Source organism: Oncorhynchus keta, chromosome 9, assembly GCF_023373465.1.
Source record: "Oncorhynchus keta strain PuntledgeMale-10-30-2019 chromosome 9, Oket_V2, whole genome shotgun sequence".
Classification (NCBI taxonomy): Eukaryota; Metazoa; Chordata; class Actinopteri; order Salmoniformes; family Salmonidae; genus Oncorhynchus; species Oncorhynchus keta.
Genome location: NC_068429.1, coordinates 16,742,996 through 16,767,879, shown reverse-complemented (window position 1 = coordinate 16,767,879; position 24,884 = coordinate 16,742,996).

Sequence of the window (24,884 nt, the reverse complement as noted above, 5' to 3'; positions counted from 1 at the left end):
CATAAAGCTAAGTGACTCAGTCATGTAGCCTCGTCACCTACATAAAGCTGAGTGACTCAGTCATGTAGCCTCGGCACCTACATAAAGCTGAGTGACTCAGTCATATAGCCTCGACACCTCCATAAAGCTGAGTGACTCAGTCATTAAGCCTCGGCACCTACATAAAGCTGAGTGACTCAGTCATTAAGCCTCGGCACCTACATAAAGCTGAGTGACTCAGTCATGTAGCCTCGGCAGCGTAGCCTAGTGGTTAGAGCGTTGGACTAGTAAACGGAAGGTTGCGAGTTCAAACCCCCGAGCTGACAAGGTACAAATCTGTCGTTCTGCCCCTGAACAGGCAGTTAACCCACTGTTCCCAGGCTGTCATTGAAAATAAGAATATGTTCTTAACTGACTTGCCTGGTTAAATAAAGATAAAAAAATATATATATATTTAAAAAATAGCCTCGGCACCTACATAAAGCTGAGTGACTCAGTCATATAGCCTCGGCACCTACATAAAGCTGAGTGACTCAGTCATATAGCCTCGGCACCTACATAAAGCTGAGTGACTCAGTCATATAGCCTCGGCACCTACATAAAGCTGAGTGACTCAGTCATATAGCCTCGGCACCTACATAAAGCTGAGTGACTCAGTCATATAGCCTCGGCACCTACATAAAGCTGAGTGACTCAGTCATATAGCCTCGACACCTCCATAAAGATGAGTGACTCAGTCATATAGCCTCGGCACCTACATAAAGCTGAGTGACTCAGTCATATAGCCTCGACACCTCCATAAAGATGAGTGACTCAGTCATATAGCCTCGGCACCTACATAAAGCTGAGTGACTCAGTCATATAGCCTCGACACCTCCATAAAGATGAGTGACTCAGTCATATAGCCTCGGCACCTACATAAAGATGAGTGACTCAGTCATATAGCCTCGACACCTCCATAAAGATGAGTGACTCAGTCATATAGCCTCGGCACCTCCATAAAGATGAGTGACTCAGTCATATAGCCTCGACACCTGCATAAAGATGAGTGACTCAGTCATATAGCCTCGACACCTCCATAAAGATGAGTGACTCAGTCATATAGCCTCGGCACCTACATAAAGCTGAGTGACTCAGTCATATAGCCTCGGCACCTACATAAAGCTGAGTGCCTCGGCACTGTGCCTCTCTCACTGCTGCTGCCTGATACCTCAGTGCCTCTCTCACTGCTGCTGCCTGATACCTCAGTGCCTCTCTCACTGCTGCTGCCTGATACCTCAGTGCCTCTCTCACTGCTGCTGCCTGATACCTCAGTGCCTCTCTCCCTGCTGCTGTCTGATACCTCAGTGCCTCTCTCCCTGCTGCTGCCTGATACCTCAGTGCCTCTCTCACTGCTGCTGTCTGATACCTCAGTGCCTCTCTCCCTGCTGCTGTCTGATACCTCAGTGCCTCTCTCACCGCTGCTGCCTGATACCTCAGTGCCTCTCTCCCTGCTGCTGCCTGATACCTCAGTGCCTCTCTCACTGCTGCTGCCTGATACCTCAGTGCCTCTCTCACCGCTGCTGCCTGATACCTCAGTGCCTCTCTCCCTGCTGCTGCCTGATACCTCAGTGCCTCTCTCACTGCTGCTGCCTGATACCTCAGTGCCTCTCTCACTGCTGCTGCCTGATACCTCAGTGCCTCTCTCCCTGCTGCTGCCTGATACCTCAGTGCCTCTCTCCCTGCTGCTGCCTGATACCTCAGTGCCTCTCTCCCTGCTGCTGCCTGATACCTCAGTGCCTCTCTCACCGCTGCTGCCTGATACCTCAGTGCCTCTCTCCCTGCTGCTGCCTGATACCTCAGTGCCTCTCTCACCGCTGCTGTCTGATACCTCAGTGCCTCTCTCACCGCTGCTGCCTGATACCTCAGTGCCTCTCTCCCTGCTGCTGCCTGATACCTTAGTGCCTCTCTCACCGCTGCTGCCTGATACCTCTGTGCCTCTCTCACTGCTGCTGCCTGATACCTCAGTGCCTCTCTCACCGCTGCTGCCTGATACCCCAGTGCCTCTCTCACCGCTGCTGCCTGATACCTCAGTGCCTCTCTCACTGCTGCTGCCTGATACCTCAGTGCCTCTCTCCCTGCTGCTGCCTGATACCCCAGTGCCTCTCTCACCGCTGCTGCCTGATACCTCAGTGCCTCTCTCACCGCTGCTGCCTGATACCCCAGTGCCTCTCTCACCGCTGCTGCCTGATACCCCAGTGCCTCTCTCACCGCTGCTGCCTGATACCTCAGTGCCTCTCTCACCGCTGCTGCCTGATACCTCAGTGCCCCTCTCCCTGCTGCTGCCTGATACCTCAGTGCCTCTCTCCCTGCTGCTGCCTGATACCTCAGTGCCTCTCTCACCGCTGCTGCCTGATACCTCAGTGCCTCTCTCACTGCTGCTGCCTGATACCTCAGTGCCTCTCTCACTGCTGCTGCCTGATACCTCAGTGCCTCTCTCCCTGCTGCTGCCTGATACCTCAGTGCCTCTCTCACCGCTGCTGCCTGATACCTCTGTGCCTCTCTCACTGCTGCTGCCTGATACCTCAGTGCCTCTCTCACCGCTGCTGCCTGATACCCCAGTGCCTCTCTCCCTGCTGCTGTCTGATACCTCAGTGCCTCTCTCACTGCTGCTGTCTGATACCTCAGTGCCTCTCTCACTGCTGCTGCCTGATACCTCAGTGCCTCTCTCACCGCTGCTGCCTGATACCCCAGTGCCTCTCTCACCGCTGCTGCCTGATACCTCAGTGCCTCTCTCACTGCTGCTGCCTGATACCTCAGTGCCTCTCTCACCGCTGCTGCCTGATACCTCAGTGCCTCTCTCACTGCTGCTGCCTGATACCTCAGTGCCTCTCTCCCTGCTGCTGCCTGATACCTCAGTGCCTCTCTCACTGCTGCTGCCTGATACCTCAGTGCCTCTCTCCCTGCTGCTGCCTGATACCTCAGTGCCTCTCTCACCGCTGCTGCCTGATACCTCAGTGCCTCTCTCACTGCTGCTGCCTGATACCCCAGTGCCTCTCTCACTGCTGCTGCCTGATACCTCAGTGCCTCTCTCCCTGCTGCTGCCTGATACCTCAGTGCCTCTCTCACTGCTGCTGCCTGATACCTCAGTGCCTCTCTCACTGCTGCTGCCTGATACCTCAGTGCCTCTCTCCCTGCTGCTGCCTGATACCTCAGTGCCTCTCTCACTGCTGCTGCCTGATACCTCAGTGCCTCTCTCACTGCTGCTGCCTGATACCTCAGTGCCTCTCTCCCTGCTGCTGCCTGATACCTCAGTGTCTCGACACTCTTAACTTTACTCTCCAATCTTGTCTCAGTCCACATCTTCAAAGTGATGTCCACATGTTTTTTCAGGATGGTCACCAAAGCCCCGACTTGTATGTTCTCGACAGCTGGCCCTCGCTACATATTCGTCGCCATACCCACTGGCTCCAGGTCATCTATAAGTCTACGCTAGGTAAAGCTCTGCCTTATCTCAGCTCACTGGTCACGATAACAACACCCACTCGTTGCACGTACTCCAGCAGGTATATCTCACTGGTCATCCCCACAGCCAACACCTCCTTTGGCTGCCTTTCTTTCCAGTTCTCTGCTGCCAATTACTGGAACGAATTGCAAAAATCGCTGAAGTCTTATATCCCCCTCACTAACTTTAAGCATCAGCTATCTGAGCAACTTACCGATCGCTGCAGCTGTACACAACCCATCTGTAAATAGCCCATCCAATCTACCTACCTCATCCCCATATTGTTTTTATTTACTTTTTTGCTCTTTTGCACACCAATATTTCTACTTGCACATCATCATCTGCACATTTATCATAATTTGCTAAATTGTCATTACTTCGCTACTATGGCCTATTTATTGCCTTACCTCCTTACTCCATTTGCAGACACTGTATATAGATTTTTATATTGTTATTGACTGTACTTTTGTTTATCCCACGTGTAACTCTGTTGTTTTTTGTTGCACTGCTTTGCTTTATCTTGGCCAGGTCGCAGTTGTAATTGAGAACGTGTTCTCAACTGGCCTACCTGTTTAAATAAGGGTGAAATAAAAAAATAAAAAAATCCAATTGAGAATCTGTGGTATGACTTAAAGATTGTTGTACACCAGCGGAACCCATCCAAATTGAAGGAGCTGGAGCAGTTTTGCCTTAAATAATGGGCAAAAATCCAACCCAGTGGCTAGATGTACCAAGCTTATAGAGACATACCCCAAGAGACTTGCAGCTGTAAAAGGTGGCTCTACAAAGTATTGACTTTGGGAGGTGAATAGTTATGCACGCTCAAGTTTTTTTTTGTCTAATTTCTTGTTTGTTTCACAATAAAAATATTTTGCATCTTCAAAGTGGTAGTCATGTTGTGTAAATCAAATGATACAAACTCCCCCAAAATCCATTTTAATTCCAGGTTGTAAGGCAACAAAATAGGAAAAATGCCAAGGGGGGTGAATACTTTCACGAGCCACGGTACATCACGTTTACATAAATGAATTATATCTAACGAGCTTTCAACATGGTCTCCCATTGTTCCCTATCTTGGACATTTATCATACACATCGCTCCCAACTGTCTGCTTAAACATGCAGGCACGCACGCTCTCAAACACACACAAGCACACATGCGCACACACACACACACACACTTGTCCAGCGAGAGGTTAATGGTGGATTGATCAGCTGTTGTTAATCACCAAGCTTTGTGATTACCTGGCAGGGTACTATTGATCCTACATCGATCGGCCATCTTTGCTCCATCTCCCTGTCCCTTAGCTCACTGTCATTTAGCGCTTCGCAGGCACAATATTGTAATTATGTCACCCCAGGCGTCTGCTCTTGGTCAATGACTCCCTGGCTGATAGTTGTGTTATTATGCGCTGTGTCCACTCAGCTAAAGTCAGATTTGCAGAGCTGTGTCAGAGGGTTGAGTGTGAGTTGTAAATATTGGAATGAGGTAACTTTCTGTCTCTTAGGGAAGCCTTGGATCTCTTTTTGTCTTTCAGACCTTACTGTTACTGAGAATGGTGTGGTTTTGCCATCAATGTTGCCATCCCAGAAGTTTCCTTCCACAACATTCAGACAGGCCAGGTAAGAGGCACAATGTGGTGTCCAACAGTTAAGTCATTTTCATGCTTTCTTAATGCTCCTGTGATCTTTCTCCATCCCCCCTTCTTTCTCTATGCCCCCCTTCTTTCTCTATGCCCCCTTCTTTCTCTATGCCCCCCTTCTTTCTCTATGCCCCCTTCTTCTCTATGCCCCCCTTCTTTCTCTATGCCCCCCCCTTCCTTCTCTATGCCCCCCCTTCTCTCTCTATCTCTCTGTCTCCTTCTCTCTTTCCCTACCTCTCGGTCTCCCTCTCCCTCTCTCCCTCTCTCTTTCTCTATCTCTCTGTCTCCTTCTCTTTCCCTACCTCTCGGTCTCCCTCTCCCTCTCTCCCTCTCTCTTTCTCTATCTCTCTGTCTCCTTCTCTCTTTCCCTACCTCTCTCCCTCTCTCTTTCTGGGGCCTGATGGTGCTTTGGCCGCAGCCTCCATTAAAAGCCTGTCTGAAGTAATGAGTTTAAACTCAGAGCACCCGTCTCAGGACAGGAGGGAGAGCTAGAGGTGTGTGTGTGTGTGTGTGTGTGTGTGTGTGTGTGTGTGTGTGTGTACATACATGTGTGTGCATGCCTGTGTGTGTGTCAGAGCTTTGAGTGTGTTTGTGTGTGGGTGTGCAGCAAGGCTTTGAGGTATGCTTTGACAGCTGTGAATTTAATAAGCAAACGTTAAAGGTAGAAGGGAGGGAAAGAGGGAGGGAGGGATGAGTGGGGTCTTGCATATGAAATATTAATGACTGTTTCTGCATTTTCCTCAACGCTGCTTGATAATGTCTCTAGTTTCAAATTCTCCTGTTTCACCCTGAGCAGGATATACTTTAGAAATATCTTTCTTTTGTTGTGTCAGTTCAAACTGTTCAGCTGTTAAGTGTGTGTATATTCTTGGCAGCTTTGTATGGCATAAGGAATGATGTTTTGGTGCCTTTTCAGGTGACTGTGTCTATGATAATTTGTGTTTGAAAGAGGTATGTCAACATCAGCCTATGATGTACAATAGAGAAAATAATGACTCCTAATCCAGCATAAGGGATATTCAATATTAGGAACAGTTGAATATATGTTTTTTAAGATGATTTTTAAGATATTTAAATATGTACACTTGTGTTGGTGCTATCTCAGTGCTCTACCTCAGCACGATGGAGATGAATAGAGAACTATCTCGGTACTCTTATCTTATTGAGTGGATGCTCACTCAGAGGAAAAGTCTAATTTGTTTGCGATCACAGAAATAATTTTCCTGGCTAATTTATTGGGCACTTGGGCACTATGACGCTAAACTCTATCTCCCTCCCTCCCCCTTCACTCCATTCCTCATTTCCCTCTATCCTTCCCTGCTCTCCATCCATATCTGTCTCTTTATCTATTTTTCTCACTCTCTCACAGACACACGCATGCACACTCCTCACTGGATGTATCCTAGTGAGAGAGAGTGAAACAGAGAGACAAAGAGAGCGAGAGAGAGAGAGGAATATTGTATTTTCTCTCACTTCATCTGCCAGTCGTCTTCATCCCTTTAGAGTGTGTTCAGTGATCATCTCTCCAGTTATCTTGAGACAAGAGATGCCCTTTCATGGCTTCTGACTAGCTAGTGCGTTTCCAGCACCAGTTACACAGGACTAAATCACTTGTTTGGGACAGCAAGGATCTTTAGGATCTGCTGGATCTAGTGCATATGCATATGTTCTGCATCAGCATCGAATAGCCCCTGTGATATGCAACTTTTCAGGGAATTTAGGAACCAATATACAGTCCGTTAGGAAAGCTAAGGCTAGCTTTTTCAAGCAGAAATTTGCATCCTGTAGTACAATCTCAAAAATGTTCTGGGACACTGTAAAGTCCATGGAGAATAAGAGTACCTCCTCCCAGCTGCCCACTGCACTGAGGCTAGGAAACACTGTCACCACCGATAAATCCACTATAATTGAGAATTTCAATGAGCATTTTTCCACGGCTGGCCATGCTTTCCACCTGGCTACCCCTACCCCGATCAACAGCCCTCCACCCCCCACAGCAACTCTCCCAAGCCTCCCCATTTCTCCTTCACCCAAATCCAGATAGCTGATGTTCTGAAAGAGGTGCAAAATCTGGACCCCTACAAATTGTTCTGGCTAGACAATCTGGACCCTCTCTTTCTAAAATTATCTACCGAAATTGTTGCAACCCCTCCTTTTCATGTAGTCCACAATCATCTCCTTTGTCTTGATCACGTTGAGGGAGAGGTTGTTGTCCTGGCACCACACGGCCAGGTCTCTGACCTCCCTATAGGCTGTCTCATTGTTGTCGGTGATCAGGCCTACCACTTGTGTCATCTGTAAATTTAATGATGGTGTTGGAGTCGTGCCTGGCTGTGCAGTCATGAGTAAACAGGAGGTACAGGAGGGAGCTGAGCACGCACCCCTGAGGGGCCGCTGTCTTGAGAATGAGCGTGGTGAATGTGTTATCTACCCTCACCACCTGGAGGCGGCCTGTCAGGAAGTCCAGGAACCAGTTGCAGAGGAAGGTGTTTAGTCACAGGGTTCTTAGCTTGTTGATGAGTTTTGAGGGCACAATGGTGTTGAACGCTGAGCTGTAGTCAATGAACAGCATTCTCACATTGGTGTTCCTTCTGTCCAGGTGGGAAAGGACAGTGTGGAGTGCAATAAAGACTACATCATCTGTGGATTTGTTGGGGTGTTATGCAAATTGTAGTGGGTCTAGGGTTTCTGGGATGATGATGTTGATGTGAGCCATTACCAGCCTTTCAAAGCACTTCATGGCTACAGACGTGAGTGCTACGGGTCGGTAGTCATTTAGGCAGGTTACCTTAATGTTCTTGGGCACTATGGTGGTCTGCTTAAAACATGTTGGTATTACAGACTCAGACAGGGTTGAAAATGTCAGTGAAGACACTTGCTAGTTGGTCAGCGCATGCTCGCAGTACACGTCCTGGTAATCCGTCTGGCCTTGCTGCCTTGTGAATGTTGACCTGTCTAAAGGTCTTACTCAGATCGGCTGCGGAGAGTGTGATCACACAGTCTTCCGGTACAGTTGGTGCTCTCATGCATGTTTCAGTGTTATTTGCCTCGAAGCGAGCATAGAAGTAGTTTAGCTCGTCGGGTAGGCTCGTTTCACTGGGCAGCTCTCAGCTGTGCTTCCGTTTGTTGTCTCAGAATTGTTTGCAGGCCCTGCCACATCTGACGAGCATCAGAACCGGTATAGTACAACTCGATCTTAGTCCTGTATTGATGCTTTGGCTGTTTGATGGTTCGTCGGAGGGCATAGCGGGATTTCTTATAAGCTTCCTGGGTCCCGCTCCTTGAAAGCGGTAGCTCTAGCCTTTAGCTCAGTGCGGATGTTGCCTGTAATCCATGGTTTCTGGTTTGGGTATGTACGCACAGTCAATGTGGGGACAACGTCATCGATGCACTTATTGACAGATGACAGATGTGGTGTACTACTCAATGCCATTGGATGAAACCCTGAACATATTCCAGTCTGTGCTAGCAAAACAGTCCTGTAGCTTAGCATCTGCTTCATCTGACCACTTTTTTATTGATCTAATCACTGGTGCTTCCTGGTGCAGATTTGCCAAATGGAGCGCGAGGGAGTGTTTTGTCTGTGTGTGGAGTATAGGTGGTCCAGAGTTATTTTCCCTCTGGTTGCACTTTAACATGTTGATAGAAATGAGGTAAAACTGATTTAAGTTTCCCTGCATTAAAGTCCCCGGCTACTAGGAGCGCCGCCTCTGGGTGAGCGTTTTCTTGCTTGCTTATGGCAGCTCCTTCAATGCTATCTTGGTGCCAGCCTCTGACTGTGGTGGTATGTAAAACAGCTACAAAGAATATAGATGAAAACTCTCGGTAGATAATGTGGTCTGCAGCTTATCATGAGAAACTCTACCTCAGGCGAGCAATAGCTCGAGACTTCCTTAGATATCGTGCACCAGCTGTTGTTTACAGAAATACACAGACCGCTGCCCCTTGTCTTACCAGACGCCGCTGTTCCATCCTGCCGGTACAGCGTATAACCAGCCAGCTGTATGTTGATATTGTCGTTGTTCAACCACGACTCCGTGAAGCATAAGATGTTACAAATAAATGGCCTGTTGGTAGTTTAATCTTCCCAATAACTTGTCCAAAGATTGCATGTTTGCGAGCAGAATTGAGGGGAGTGAGGGTTTAGTTGATCACCTCCTACTCCTCAGAAGGCAGCCTGCCCTCCGGCCCCTCTTTCTCCTCCTCTTCACACAGATCACTGGGGTCGGGGCCTGTTCCAGAGGGAGCCGTATATCCTCAGCCTCGGGTTCGTCAGAGTCGTGAAAGAAGGAAAAGGATTCTGCTAGTCTGTGGTGAGTAATCACAATCCTGATGTCTAGAAGTTATTTTCGGTCATAAGAGAAGGTAGCGGCATCATGATGTACAAAAATAGTAAAAAAATAAGTTACAAACAACGCAAGATAAATAAATAAAAAACGCTGGGGGCACGTAAAATGTCTGCCTTCTGCTTCGGTGCCATTTTTACATCACTGTCACCAATGCATCCTTGTTGGCCGAGCTCACATACAGGTTGTTGTGTTCACTATGTTGTATCGACATACTCAAGTGTTGTGTGGTGCTGCAACTGTTCAATGATATACTACTGTTCATTGAAACAGGATTGTTCAGTGAAATAGGGTATGTCGATTGTTTGATTTGGGATCTCTGGAAAACCATTCCATAGAAGCGGGGAATGGGAGGCGCACTTTATCTTCCTTTGTTTATATTAAATAAGTCAGATTCCAGGCCCCACCTCCATACTTACACTACTCCTGATTGGATGTGATATGAGCGTGTGTGTGTAGCTTTCCTTTCGACTCAGGCCAGGGAGTTTGAGTCCTTTTGAATAGACGACAATGTTTGAGTCCTTTTGAATAGACGATAATAGGCAATAAACTATGACAGCCGGGACGGCCCTTGATCATTGTGAATTACGGGAGGGGACCTAAGGCCCCGAAAATACCAGAGTATGGTAATGTGTGACTGTGAAGAGGGGAGAATGTTTGGGGGGGGGGGGTGGAATAATGTGTGGGAGAGGAAAGTGGGGGGGGGGGGAGGGGGGAATGTGTGGGAATGTGTTTATGTGCATTCGTGCATGTAATTATTAGGCATTAACTCCAAATGGGTAAGACAGGCTTAAAGCAAAAAAATCTAAAACAACTTTCTATTGCTGGATTCGAACACGCAACATTCATAATGCCCGAACAAAACTGCCCAAGCAACAGTGCTCACTGTTGCCTCTAATGGCCGGTTTCCACTTCATCTCCCGACGACCAGGGACATGGAAGGACATTGAATACTGACTTGGATCACGGGTGACCTGGCTGAGCCACCGGAGGGCAACACCGGAGGGCAACTGTATATAGACATTCTTTTTTTTCCTATTGTGTTATTGACTGTACGCTTGTTTATTCCATGTGTAACACTGTTGTTGTTTCTGTCGCACTGCTTTGCTTTATCTTGGCCAGGTCGCAGTTTTAAATGAGAACTTGTTCTCAACTAGCTTACCTGGTTAAATAAAGGTGAAAAAACAACACAACGAGATGCAACAATTAAAGTTTTTTCAGTCAATGACTTTTTGCTTTTGATGTGATGTGATTGGTGTGAAGCCAAATCCATACTGGCATCCCTTGACACTTTTTTGGGGTGTGCCAGGACCATTCACAGTTGAGCTCACTCAGTTTAGCTCAACGCTGATTTGCCAATATTTGATTTTTTACTAAGGGAGATAGATCAGATAGATGGGGTACATATATATAGAGAGAGCGGCGCTGTTTCGCTTGCTCGGATGCTTTCTCCGGTGAGATACATTCAGCCTCTTGTGAATTGAACGACAATTATGGAACACAGAGAGATGAAAGATTAGTTATTTTATATGTTTTTTATTTTTTATTGGTAAATTGTTGGGGAAAGCCTGGCTTAAATGAATAAAAAATAAAACACTTTCTGCACACAAGTAAAAGGAAGGCTACTAACAAGGTCATAAGACAATTAACTTTGTTTGTTTTCCCATCCTATTCCCCCATTCCTAATGTACATTAGGCATTAATTCCACCCCCTCAACCCTAAGATTAGACTTCCCAACACGTCCCAGTAGGGGCGCCCACCCCCTTTCCCACTTCCCGCCTCGCACTGCATCACACCACAATAATAATACAAAAAATCCACTGCCCTTCTCTCTCATTTCCCAGATGCCCCAGCGCGGTCCCCCATAGTGTCCGTGTGTACCGTCTCTCTCCTCTGTTCGTATAATAACCAAAACTGGCAGTGAGCCTAATAATATTATAGGCAGTGAATAGACAGTTCTACTCAAACACAAAACACCCTCATTAGTAATCTCACAGCACTAAGACAGCAGATAAAAAGCTCTGGTGTGCCTGTGTGTATTTAGTATTGTTTTATGATGAGCTTACGCTATGCATTACACCACTCATCATCTCATCAGAGTTAGGAGGCGTGTGTGTGTGTGTTGAAGCGCTGTTCGTAGAGACGAGGTGACGTGGAGCAGAGGGGAGGATGGGAGGGTGTGTGCGTGGATTAGTGATGGTGGGGGGGGAATTGATACGGTATCATATCAAAATATAATTTGACGATATATCGTAAACTTATAGTTTTGGCAATATCATTTTTGTCTGTACCAAAACTCCAGTATTTTCCTTCATAGCTTGTTTTCCAACTTCTTTTTAAAAACGGGAGCTAATTTGTTTTCAGCACTTTCATGTCCATGACTGATCAAAACCTGTTATCTCATGGCTCCCTCTTGTCCCTGTGCAGCAGATATATGATGAGCAATATGTTTGGAACCTCGAATCGAAATAAAATCACAGCATCGAATCGCAATACATATTGTATCGGCACCAGAGGAGGCTGGCTGGAGGAGCTACAGTATAGGAGGACGGGCTCACTGTAATGACTAGAATGGAATAAATGGAACGGTATCAAACATATGGAAACCACATGTTTGTCTCTGTTCCATATATTCTGTTCCAGACATTACAATGAGCCCTTCCTCCTATAGCTCCTCCCACCAGCCTCCTCTGATCGGCACCAAAGTATCATGATAACATCGTATCGTGAGAGCGCTGGCAATTCCCAGCCCTAGTGTGTGTGTGTGTGTGTGAGAGAGCACAGTGAGGATGGGAAGGCCCACTGAGAGGCTTTTGTCTCTGGAATGTATGTGATAAAGAGAATGTATGGATGAAAAGAGGGAAGAAAGGATAAATGAAGTAAAGAAATAAAGATGAATTTGCAGGTGTCTAGGGGTCAGTGAATGTTCCAGAAGACAAGTTTGTGTAGTTAGACTGTTACAGTGTCAGTCACTATCTGCATCATATCATAGTCCTACACCTGTATCCACAGAAACCTGAAAGTTAACATAATCTGCGGTATGTCATTTTCATATTTTGTTAATTGGATTGCCACAATCTTCCAGAAACTGAGTACATCCTTTTTGATCTATCCGTAAGTAGATTTTTGTGGAAACCAACCCCAGAAATGTGAGTACATTTTTTTTCTCCTAATTTACTCTTTCTGTCTGTCTGTGACTGTTTTACTCCCTTTCTCTCACTCACACACGTGCGCAAACACACACACACACACACATATATACAAACACACACAGACATATACACACAAACACACACACCTCTGTTAAAAGCCATTGTGGTGATTGGGTGGCTGTTGATCAAGCGGCTGATCAGAAGACCATACATTGTACCCTCGTACTGGGTTCTGGTCATACTGTATGGTTGTGGTAAAATAAAGCAAATGTCTTTGACAGGAGAGAGTTTGTGTGAGTGTTCGTAAAGTTATCTGTCCCCATCTAAGAATCACTGTCCTTACTGTCATCAATGCATCCTTTTTGGCCGAGCTCACATACAGGTTGTTGTGTTCACTATGTTATATCGACATACTCAAGTGTTGTGTGGTGCTGCAACTGTTCAATGATATACTACTGTTCATTGAAACAGGATTGTACAGTGAAATAGGGTATGTCGATTGTTTGATTTGGGATCTCTGGAAAACCATTCCATAGAAGCGGGGAATGGGAGGCGCACTTTATCTTCCTTTGTTTATATTAAATAAGTCAGATTCCAGGCCCCACCTCCATACTTACACTACTCCTGATTGGATGTGATATGAGCGTGTGTGTGTGTGTAGCTTTCCTTTCGACTCAGGCCAGGGAGTTTGAGTCCTTTTGAATAGACATAACATGAGGTAACTATGACAGCCGGGACGGCCCTTGATCATTGTGCATTACGGGAGGGGATGTAAGGCCCCGAAACTACCAGAGTATGGTAATGTGTGAATGTGAGGAAGGGAGAGGGGGGAATGTGTGGGAGGGGGTGTGGGAGGGAAGAATGTGTGGGAGGGGGGAATGTGTGGGAATGTGTGTACGTGCATTTGTGCATGTAATTATCAGCAAATACACCAGGTTTTCCCATTCACCACTTCATACACACAGATTATACACACAAATGCAAACGTACTCGTACAGCAACACACACATTTAAATAAGTACATAAACTGTCACATAATGAGGTATGCACATACAAAAACAACAGGGTTTTAATGATACAAAATATACTAGGTGAATAATGAAAGTTTAATATTCAAAGTACAACAGAGAATTACACTGAGATTTAAAGTGGTTGCATCATCTACAACAGGGATGTCAAACTCATTCCATGGAGGGCCTCGTGTCTGTGGGATTTGGGTTTTTCTTTTCAATTAAGATCTAGACAACCAGGTGAGAGAAGTTCTTTACTGATTAGTGACCTTAATTCATCAATCAAGTATAAGGGAGGAGCAAAAAGCCACAGACACTTGGTCCTCTGTGGAATGAGTTTGACACGTGATCTACAAGGAGCTGAACAGTGTTTGGTATGAGAAACTGAAACTTTACTGAAACTGAAGAGAGGAAGACTATCAACTAGACCAACTAGATTATCAAATATTTTGTGTGCCTTTCAAACTTTTTTGTCAGCGTTTTGTCACCTGTCTTTGTTTCTCGTGAATCAATGGTACATACATTTGCGTTCAAATAGTGTTCAGTGGAAACAATCAATCAAGTAAAATATACACTACAGGCCAAGGATCAGAACATGGATCAGTATGTCGATGGTCTCCGGTGTCCTTGGGACTCGGACGTCGATGAACATGACAGATTATTCATTTAAATCTATCTTAATTTTCCGCACGTGGGGAGAATGTAGCTGTGCACCTTCCTTCCTCCCTCCCTTACTTCCTTCATTCCGTCTTTCCTTTCATACTTCATTTTGTACTTATTTTCTTACTACTTTCTTATTCCATCCTTCACTGATCTGGCATGACTGAATAGGTGAAAGCTATGTTGTGAAACCCTTCCATTCACCCATCCAGTTTGGTATCAGATAGTATTCAGGAAGACGTTTCAACTTCTTTGTAGCATAAGCTGGGGCAATTTAAATCTGTACTACATAACTATGTGTGTACAGGTGCTTTTTGGAGACCCGTCTGGCGAGAAGTTCTAGATTTGAACATGATATCCCAGAAACAAAAGAGCTGTATTCGAAAACTGATATCAACATACTGTACGCTACATACTCAATTAGTATACTACAGTTGAAGTTGGAAGTTTACGTAAACTTAGGTTGGAGTCATTAAAACTTGTTTTTCAACCACTCCAAAAAATGTCTTGTTAACAAATTATAGTTTTGGCAAGTCGGTTAGGACATCTACTTTGCATGACACAAGTCATTTTTCCAACAATTGTTTACAGACAGATTATTTCACTTAATTCACTGTATCACAATTCTAGTGTGTCAGAAGTTCACATACACTAAGTTGACTGTGCCTTTAAACAGCTTGGAAAATTCCAGAAAATTATGTCATGGCTTTAGAAGCTTCTGATAGGCTAATTGACATAATTTGAGTCAATTGTAGGTGTACCTGTGGATGTGTTTCAAGGACTTCCTTCAAACTCAGTGCCTCTTTGCTTGACATCATGTGGAAATCAAAAATTGTAGACCTCCACTCTGGTTCATCCTTGGGAGCAATTTCCGAACTCCTGAAGGTACCACATTCATCTGTACAAACAATAGTAAAGCAAGTATAAACACCATGGGCCCACACAACGGCTAACACCGCTCAGGAAGGAGATGTGTTCTGTCTCCTAAAGATGAACGCACATTGGTGTGAAAAGTGCAAATCAATCCCAGAACAACAGCAAAGGACCTTGTGAAGATGTTGGAGGAAACACGTACAAAAGTATCTATATCCACAGTAAAACGAGTCCTATATCGACATAACCTGAAAGGCCACTGCTCCAAAACCGCCATAAAAAAGACAGACTATGGTTTGGAACTGCACATGGGGACAAAGATCATACTTTTTGAAGAAATGTAATCTGGTCTGATGAAACATATATATATATATATATATAGAACTTTTTGGCCATAATGACCATCGTTATGTTTGGAGGAAAAAGGGGGAGGCTTGCAAGCCAAAGAACACCATCCCAACCGTGAAGCACAGGGGTGGCAGCATCACGTTGTGGGGGTGCTTTGCTGCAGGAGGGACTGGTGCACTTCACAAAATAGATGGCATCATGAGGAAGCAGAATTATGTGGATATATTGAAGAAACATCTCAAGACATCAATCAGGAAGTTAAAGCTTGGTCGCAAATGGGTCTTCTAAATGGACAATGACCCCAAACATACTTGAAAAGTTCTGGCAAAATGGCTTAAGGACAACAAAGTCAAGGTATTAGAGTGGCCATCAAAAAGCCCTGACCTCAATCTTATAGAACATTTGTGGGCAGAACTGAATAAGCATGTGTAAGCAAGGAGGCCTACAAACCTGACTCAGTTACACCATCTCTGTCAGGAGGAATGGGCCAAAATTCACCCAACTTATTGTGGGAAGCTTGTGGACAGCTACCCGAAACAATTTAAAGGCAATGCTACCAAATACTAATTGAGTGTATGCAAACTTCAGAGCCACTGGGAATGTGATGAAAGAAATAAAAGCTGAAATAAATCACTCTCTCTACTATTCTGACATTTCACATTCTTAAAATATAGTGGTGATCCTAACTGACCAAAGACAGGGAATTTTTACTATGATTAAATGTCAGGAATTGTCTACCTGAGTTTAAATGTATTTGGCTAAGGTGTATGTAAACTTCTGACTTCAACTGTATTCTATATACTTTCGGCCCGTCATTGGACACTGTGCTATCAAACCTCCAAACGAGCTTCAATGCCATACAGCACTCCTTCCGTGGCCTCCAACTGCTCTTAAACGCGAGTAAAACCAAATGCATGCTTTTCAACCGATCGCTGCCTGCACCCGCATGCCCGACTAGCATCACCACCCTGGATGGTTCCGACCTTGAATATGTGGACATCTATAAGTACCTAGGTGTCTGGCTAGACTGCAAACTCTCCTTCCAGACTCACATCAAACATCTCCAATCGAAAATCAAATCAAGAGTCGGCTTTCTATTCCGCAACAAAGCCTCCTTCACTCACGCTGCCAAGCTTACCCTAGTAAAACTGACTATCCTACCGATCCTCGACTTCGGCGATGTCATCTACAAAATGGCTTCCAACACTCTACTCAGCAAACTGGATGCAGTCTATCACAGTGCCATCCGTTTTGTCACTAAAGCACCTTATACCACCCACCACTGCAACTTGTATGCTCTAGTCGGCTGGCCCTCACTACATATTCGTCGCCAGACCCACTGGCTCCAGGTCATCTACAAGTCCATGCTAGGTAAAGCTCCGCCTTATCTCAGTTCACTGGTCACGATGGCAACACCCATCCGTAGCACGCGCTCCAGCAGGTGTATCTCACTGATCATCCCTAAAGCCAACACCTCATTTGGCCGCCTTTCGTTCCAGTACTCTGCTGCCTGTGACTGGAACGAATTGCAAAAATCGCTGAAGTTTGAGACTTATCTCCCTCACCAACTTCAAACATCAGCTATCCGAGCAGCTAACCGATCGCTGCAGCTGTACATAGTCTATAGGTAAATAGCCCACCCATTTTCACCTACCTCATTCCCATACTGTTTTTATACTGTTTTTATTTATTTACTATTCTGCTCTTTTGCACACCAATATCTCTACCTGTACATGACCATCTGATCATTTATCACTCCAGTGTTAATCTGCAAAATTGTATTATTCGCCTACCTACCTGCCTTTTGCACACATTGTATATAGACTGTATATAGACTGCCCATTTTTTCTACTCTGTTATTGATTTGCTAATTGTTTACTCCATGTGTAACTCTGTGTTGTCTGTTCACACTGCTATGCTTTATCTTGGCCAGGTCGCAGTTGCAAATGAGAACTTGTTCTCAACTAGCCTACCTGGTTAAATAAAGGTGAAATAAAAAAATAAAAAAATAAATATACTATTAGTTAATTTTAGTATACTGTAAACGAATGTTATCCTTTCAGTTGAGCGTACTAGCGCTACGCCTGTCTACCAGAAGTTGATGCTGTTGCTATGCAACATTTTATGGCTTCATTAACAATGCCCACTGAGAACACACAATGACTATACCACTTAGCTAAGCTAACACGGAACCCAGACCGGCTGCGTGCGTGCGCCATCGTGCATAAATGTATCTTGTCCCCCTACACCAAACGCGATCACGACACGCAGGTTAAAATATCAAAACAAACTCTGAACTAATGGCATTAATTTGGGGACATGTGTAACGGTTCTCATGTGGTGAAGGAGAGTCGGACCAAAATGCAGCGTGTAGATTGCGATCCATGTTTAATGAACAAACGTAACACGAATCTAAATACAAAACACAACCAAACAATAAACGTAACGAAAACCGAAACAGCCTAATACTAGTGTAAACTAACACAGAATAAGGACATCAAGACACTAAGGACAATCACCCACGAAACATGAATATGAATATGGCTGCCTAAATATGGTTCCCAATCAGAGACAACGATAAACACCTGCCTCTGATTGAGAACCACTTCAGACAGCCATAGACTTACCTAGAACACCCCACTAGCTACAATCCCAATACATACACACCACATACAAAAACCCATGCCACACCCTGGCCTGACCAAATAAATAAAGATAAACACAAAATACTTCGACCAGGGCGTGACAACAGGTCGAAAAGCATTAAACATGTATGGCAATTTAGCTAGTTAGCTTGCTGTTGCTAGCTAATTTGTCCTGGGATATAGACATTGGATTGTTATTTTGCCTGAAATGCCACAACCGACCGGAGTGTGGACCTCAGTTCATCTTTCAATCGCCCACATGGATATATGGTCCTAAAACCAATGAGGAGATGAGAGAGGTTGGACTTGCAGCGCATCGAGCGTCACAAATAGAACCAGGTTCTGTTTTAGCGCCTGGCCACACTGACGCTCGTGAGCAGTGTGGGTGCAATTATTGAATAACATGTATGTGTACATTTATTTTGCAATGCTTGCAAATGCGACGTGTCTGGTCTGGTGAGCATGTTATGGACAAGATTGAAGCAAGTTCAGGGAGTGAGTGTTTGATAATAGCTACCATGAATTTCCCTGCCTGTTACAAGATAGCAATATGACAATAGCTTTAGTACATTAGTAAAAAAGCTGTGAAAAATAATGCATTTTGACTCTTAGCTCAGCATTCATGGAAAATAACTGTTTTTTCAGTAGGATTCCATAAGAGCCACAGACCGTCCAGGGGCACAGACAGGGGTGGAGAAAGAATTGGACAGGATAACCTTGAAAGATGAGGGTTATTAAAAATCTTTAATCTGTGGTACTGTGTAAAGATATGTGGGATGCAAGCGTCCCAAAAAGCCAGGGAAAATGCAGTGCGCCAAATTCAAATAAATTACTTTAAAAATCAAACTTTCATTAAATCACACATGCAAATAGCAAATTAAAGCTACACTTGTTGTGAATCCAGCCAACATGTCAGATTTCAAAAAGGCTTTTCGGCAAAAGCAAACGATGCTATTATGAGGATAGCACCTCCGTAAACAAAGAAGGCATATTTCAACCCTGCAGGCGCGACACAAAACGCAGAAATAAACAAGCTTCTTTTGTTGGCACTCGAATATGTCCCATAAACATCACAAATGGTCCTTTTGTTCGATTAATTCCGTCGATATATATACAAAATGTCCATTTATTTGGCGCGTTTGATCCAGAAAAACACCGGTTCCAACTTGAGCAACGTGATTACAAAATATCTCAAACGTTACCTGTAAACTTTGCCAAAACATTTCAAACTACTTTTGTAATACAACTTTAGGTATTTTTAATGTAAATAATCGATAAAATTGAAGACTGGATGATCTGTGTTCAATACAGGAGTAAAACAAACTCAAGTGACCCTCGTTGAAGATGGCCTTACCTCTTCATTACACAAAGGAATAACCTCAACCAATTTCTAAACACTGTTGACATCCAATGGAAGCGATAGGAACTGCAAGAAGAAAAACAAATCTGAATGGTTTGTCCTCAGGGTTTCGCCTGCTAAATAAGTTAACTTATACTCACAGACATGATTCAAAACAGTTTTAGAAACTTCAGTGTTTTCTATCCAAGTATATTAATAATATGCATCTCTTATCTTCTGGGGATGAGTAGCAGGCAGTTGAATTTGGGCATGCATGTCATCCGGACGTGAAAATACTGCCCCCTGTCACCAAGAAGTTAACTGTTTCACAACATAATCATATCACACAACATTTGGCTGCATTCTGTAATTTCATGCTGGCTTTATTCTTATCATTACAGGCTAAATTGCAAGAGCTGTCCTTTGACGAAAGGGAAGAGGTGCTGGAGCTGGCCGCTTCCCGTCTACCTGGAGTGATTCTTTTTTTTTTTTCCATCATGGAGTACCAGAGAGCTATCCCAGGGTATCTGGACAACCTCACTGGTGCACCTGCATGAATTGCAGGGAGACTCCTGCATCTTACAACACACAATTGCTGCCATTTCACCACTGCAACATTCCATTCATTTATTACCAAGCATGTTTACATAACAGGTTAACACTATCCATGACTACACATTAATGTGTTCTTCATTTGGATCCCAATGAGGAAAAATACTCAATGGGGATGTCTTGGTAAGTTGTTTTTTGTGATTTTTTTTTACCTTGGTCTGGGTGTTATCACTTTGTTAGTGTCATGCCTTGGTCTTAGTATTTTGTGTTTTCTTTATTATTTGTTCAGGCCAGGGTGTGACATGGGGTTATTGTATTTTCGTATTGGGGTTTGTAGTTTTTGGGATCGCGGCTGAGTAGGGGTGTTGTATAGGCTTGGCTGCCTGAGGCGGTTCTCAATCAGAGTCAGGTGATTCTCGTTGTCTCTGATTGGGAACCGTATTTAGGTAGCCGGGGTTTCACTGTGTATTTCGTGGGTGATTGTTCCTGTCTCTGTGTAGTTTCACCAGATAGGCTGTAATTAGGTTTCACATTCCGTTTGTTGTTTTTGTATTTGTATAGTTATTTCATGTGTCACTTTGTTCATTAAAGTCATGAGTAACCACCACGCTGCATTTCGGTCCGACTCTCTTTCTACAAACGAAGAACGCCGTTACAGTTAGAATGTTTCCCTTACATTGTGCTTTTGTTATTTTGAGGAAGGTTACAGAGACTACCTTGCATTTTTGTTTATCTTTCTAATAAAACTATTTGAGCTGATCTGTGTATTCAGACCGACTTGTTTTGTATTATTTACATAAGGGTAGTCCATCCATCTTTCTGGATATCGACCCACTTGTACGTGTGCTAATTTGAAGTGTAAGAGCAGGGATATATAGGAAAAGAGAACAGTTTAGTAAATTCTTCTAAAAAATATTCTAAAAGTACAATAATGATAACTATATGCTAGATTTAAAAAAAATGCACAAATATTTTTTCTTGCACAAGTTTGTTGCCCACAAACTTCCCTTATTTATATGATTCATATATTTGTTTGTAGGCCCACCTCATTCAACAACAATTTGGAGTATTCTGTAGGTTTTCACACTTCCCGAGAACCACCGGAAAAGCTCTGGTCCTTCCTAGCTCAAAGGTGTCCTTGCTGCACCGTGTGTTGCGTGTCTCCTGGAAGTTGTATCATTACTATCAGTGCAGAACTGTAGTGTTGACATATAACAGCGATAACATGTATAATATTGTAATGAGTTCTAATAAACGTTTTTGTTTTACATTATTCAAATCTTTTTCACAACCGAGAGGACAACTAACACTTACATCTTGTTGCCCTACGCATTCTCCAAGGCTGGACGATGGTTACAAAGGTTGTAGTCAAGTGCTAAGAGTAGGGTTCCAGCCTCATAGACTGGAGGAGGGAAAGCAAACCGAGTACATGAGTATGTGATTCTGGAAGAACTCCAGCTCAGATGTAGACCTGGATCAGGGATAGTCAACTCTAATCCTCAGGGGGGCTTGATTGGTGGCATACTTTTGCCCCAGACCCAGCTAACACATGACATCAATAATCAACTAATCATGGGCTTCAGTGTAGAATGCAATTCATTTAATCAGGTGTGATAGTTATGGGGCTGGGTGAAAAGTGTCACACCAGGTGTATGAGTACTTTCCGACTGCACTGTATATCTAGCGAGATATATTACCTAGCTAACTATGTCTTACCTTTCCAGCAGAAAAAAAGCTAATTCTGGTTCGGTTTTGAATCCCTTCAATTCTCTTAGTTCTCTCCGCTGTCTGAGCACAAATCCGAGGTGTACTCTCTTCTTCACCCTGGCTCTGTAGCTTTTCCCTTTTGCCTGTCTGCTTCCTTTGGCTTAGCTGGAAGAGTAACGCTAGTTGCTGCTGGGTCAAGTCATTTGCCCCTCACTTCTGCCATGTCTGTAAGCTAGCTATCTCTACTAGTCTTTAGCCAAGTGTTGGCCATGGACTGAAGGAAAACACATCACTCATTTTGCCCCATAAAATCTGGCGGGAAAATCCGACTGACAGGGAAAACTAGCGACTTATTGGAGCTTTTGAACATAAAAAAATTCCAAAAGTTACATATTGCAACTTTAAATGAATAGTACTAATGGGTAGTGAGAATGATGTAATGGCCATTTCATCATACAATACTCCAGAGAGACTTCTGCCCACTCCTCCCCATGCTACAGGCTGTGTTCAATGGATCATAATTCACAGTGTCTCTGAGTATTCCCTGGTTCATCACTGTCAGTGTGTTTACTAATGCTGCTTGGAGGGCTGCTCCGGCACCCCACTATGTCCTTATCCCTAGGGTCATATTTAGTACACTGATTAAAAAGCTAACGTGTGTCTGTGTGTCTGTTCACATGTATGCATGGGTGTGTGTTTGGAAACCTCGTTGTGTATGGAGAGAGGGAGCGAGGGAAAGAGAGAGAGAGATGGAGAGGGAGCAGAGAAAAGAGCGCTATCAAATGAGGACTTCAAAGACTATCAGCCACGTCTCCAGGGTAATTTGAGATCCTGCATTCTTTCGAACTTCAAAGGGTCCACTGCGTGTTGAAATACTGCGAGGGAGGGGGGGGGGGAATCTGATTTCTCTAATAAATGCTGACACCAGGCCTGTTTGATATTAGGATCAGGGAACAGTTTGATTTGTTATAGCCTTTTGAAAGTGTTCGGATGTCCTTCAGAGAAACAGTCTGACTAGTAGAGTACAACCGAGCTGCCGAGGAGGAAGGAAAGGCAGGTAGGGAGAGAGAGAGTGGATAAACTGATCCATTACGATACCCAGAACAAAAATGACTAGTAAATACATTTGATCAACCGATCGGTGTAACTAATTGATAGAATAATTAGCACAAAATCAATTGACCATATTGATAGTAGTCTTGATAAATCTTTGTCTGGAGTCCTTTTTTAAAATTATTTTTATTTTAACCTTTTTCACCCCAATTGCGTGGTATCCAATTGTTAGTAGCTACTATCATGTCTCATCGCTACAATTCCCGTACGGGCTCGGGAGAGACGAAGGTTAAAAGTCAAGCGTCCTCCGATACACAAACCAACCAAGCCGCACTGCTTCTTAACACAGCGCGCATCCAACCCGGAAGCCAGCCGCACCAATGTGTCGGAGGAAACACCGTGCACCTGGCAACTTTGGTTAGCGTACACTGTGCCCGGCCCGCCACAGGAGTCGCTGGTGCGCGATGAGACAAGGATATCCCTACCGGCCAAAACCTCCCTAACCCGGATGACGCCCCACGGACCTCCCGGTCGTGGCCGGTTAGGACAGAGCCTGGGCGCAAACCCAGAGTCTCTGGTGGCACAGTTGGTGGCACAGCGCCCTTAACCACTGCGCCACCCGGGAGGCACTGTCTGGAGTCCTTGATGAGGACTAAGCACAAGAAACACACATGCAAGCAAGCACACACGCACACACACGCACGCACGCACACACAAACACACACACACACACACACACACACACACACACACACACAAGAGATGGATGGACTTTCCCTCAAAGAGAATCTGAATATGATTTGAATTGATTTGAGAGGCATTCATTAAAATTCTGTGCAGAGAAAATGGGCACACATAAGCACACACACACACACACACACACACACACACACACACACACACACACACACACACACACACACACACACACACACACACACACACACACACACACACACACACACTTCTAAAGTGATTCTAAGTGAAAAAGTATATAGATAATTTTCCTTTCTTAACTTCCTTCTCTATTTCTTTCCTTCCTCAACATGACAAATTAGGCTTGAAAATGATGCCTAATCGGTAGCAATACACTCCTATGACTGCTAAAAATCCAAACACACACAGACACCTAATCTTGCAGTCTCATTAGTGTTACAATGTGAACACAGAGCCATATGGGTGCTGCTACCTGCCAGCTCAGGTGGGTCTTTACAGGGGGGAAAGGCTGTGTTTTCCTCAACATCTGTTTCAACTGGATCAAAGAACCTTCTGTTTACTTCTCCGTCCCCCTCCCTCTGTCACCACAAAAACCTCCCTCATAGACACTTACAGACTAAACCTGTGTGTGTGTGTGTGTGTGTGTGTGTGTGTGTGTGTGTGTGTGTGTGTGTGTGTGTGTGTGTGTGTGTGTGTGTGTGTGTGTGTGTGTGTGTGTGTGTGTGTGTGTGTGTGTGTGTGTGTGTGTGTGTGTGTGTGTGTGTGAATGTCTGTCTCCTCCCCTCTTGTCACTTTCTCATTCCTTTCTTCCCTTCAGGATGTCACAAGCACTCTTCCACTCTCGTTCGTTTTGGTTCATTTCTTTGTAGTGAATGTGTTTGACGTGATTTGGTAATTTATCTCCTTTTTCGTACCTCAGCTGTCATTTGAAGTCTAAATCTTCAAATGTTTGTCTCCTGTTTTGGGTTGGTGCAGATCTTCAAGTGGGAGAAAACAGATTTTTCTTCCAATTACAGTACATTTGCATTGTGTGTGAGTGCATGTGTATGTGTGCATGTGTGTGTCTCATGATTGTCATATCAGTCTGTGACCACAGGTGTGTTTTCTCTGTCCAAACCACCCATGTCTACTTAGCGATTACTACACATGAAACCCTGAGCCTTACTGTCTACTTAGCCATTACTACCAGTTGAGGCTGCTGAGGGGAGGACGGCTCATAATAACGTCTGGAACTTAGCAAATGGAATGGCATCAAACACCTGGAAACCTTCTGTTTGATGTGTTTGATACCATTCCACTGATTCCGCTCCAGTCATTACCACAAGTCCGTTCTCCCCAATTAAGGTGCCACCAACGTCCTGTGATTACTACACATA